The following is a 1,179-nucleotide window of genomic DNA, read 5'->3' on the forward strand; positions in this document are numbered from 1 at the left end:
GTAAGGTATTGTGTGTGTATAAGTTCAGAAGTAGAATAAGATCAGTAGCACACTCTTATGACATATTATTTACAAGCAAAGTCCAGGATGTCATTTTCCGAAAAAAATCTGTAGCGTCCGTACCCCCTTCAATTTCTGTACTAAGTAAATCCCACAAGCTTGTGATTATGACAGTTTAGAGGTCTCTATTACCACATACTAGAACACCCTTTAAACCATTGCTGTCCTGAAAACTCTGTCTAGTATAGCACCGTAAACATAAAAATGTAGCGTCCGTACCCCCTGTAGCGTCCGTACCCCCACCTGTAGCGTCCGTACCCCCATTTGAAGCTTTTTAGCAAAATGCTGTTAAAATTGCCATCCAACTGCTACAATTCTGATTCAATACATTAATTACAGTTCTTACAGATATGATTGGTTAACTTTTTTCTCTAAAAATGTGACTTTTCAATGCATTTTTCTGAGATTTCCTCCACAAATCCACATTTGCTACACCCCCTCAGACTTCATAAATGGTTCATTCCAAAGCAGCCAAAGATGGATGTGAGATGATATTTGATATTCCCCCATGAGTTTAGCTGATATAAGAACACCAGTTTGGTAGATCTACATTATAAAAGGCATGAATTAAACTAGTATTACATAGTATGTAATGTGTAGCGTCCGTACCCCCTGCACTATTGTTTCTCTTGTCCAAACCAATATGTACATAGCATGTATTCAAGAAAGATGCAAGTATACATTGCTGGTTTCATGGCATGGGAAGCACTGTGTTATATTCTTTTATGTAAACCATCACTTCTTTATCACAGATTCTGTAAAATCTTCTATCAGTATTCCTGTTATCAAAAAGTAGAGTACAGATCCAACTGGGTGGAATCTCAACTGGCATATTTATATTCTCATTTTCTTTGTTAAACTGCTGCAGTAGCATTAATGGATGCTTCAATTAATAAATAGTTAATGATTATTAGAAAATAGACATGTTTAGTGGGCTAATTCCATTGTTCACTACCAGTCTTTACTATAATTGTGTAGCGTCCGTACCCCCCTTGAAATGTTCATTAATGGTCATATGAAAGATTCTATGTTACGTTATACACTATATCTGTTGTAATTTTATGTAGAAGCCCAATAAGGATAGATAACCACCAAAAATTAGCTACTATGGTATCTGGA

General features: G+C 36.0%; 1 protein-coding gene across 3 annotated transcripts in view; it reads right to left on the reverse strand.

The window, feature by feature from the left end:
• The window catches only part of LOC118427778 (general transcription factor IIF subunit 2-like), a 14,828-nt gene that overhangs the window by 6,911 nt on the left and 6,738 nt on the right, over positions 1 to 1,179 (reverse strand). The window lies entirely within an intron of this gene.

The sequence above is a fragment of the Branchiostoma floridae genome, chromosome 12, assembly GCF_000003815.2.
Source record: "Branchiostoma floridae strain S238N-H82 chromosome 12, Bfl_VNyyK, whole genome shotgun sequence".
Taxonomy (NCBI): domain Eukaryota; kingdom Metazoa; phylum Chordata; class Leptocardii; order Amphioxiformes; family Branchiostomatidae; genus Branchiostoma; species Branchiostoma floridae.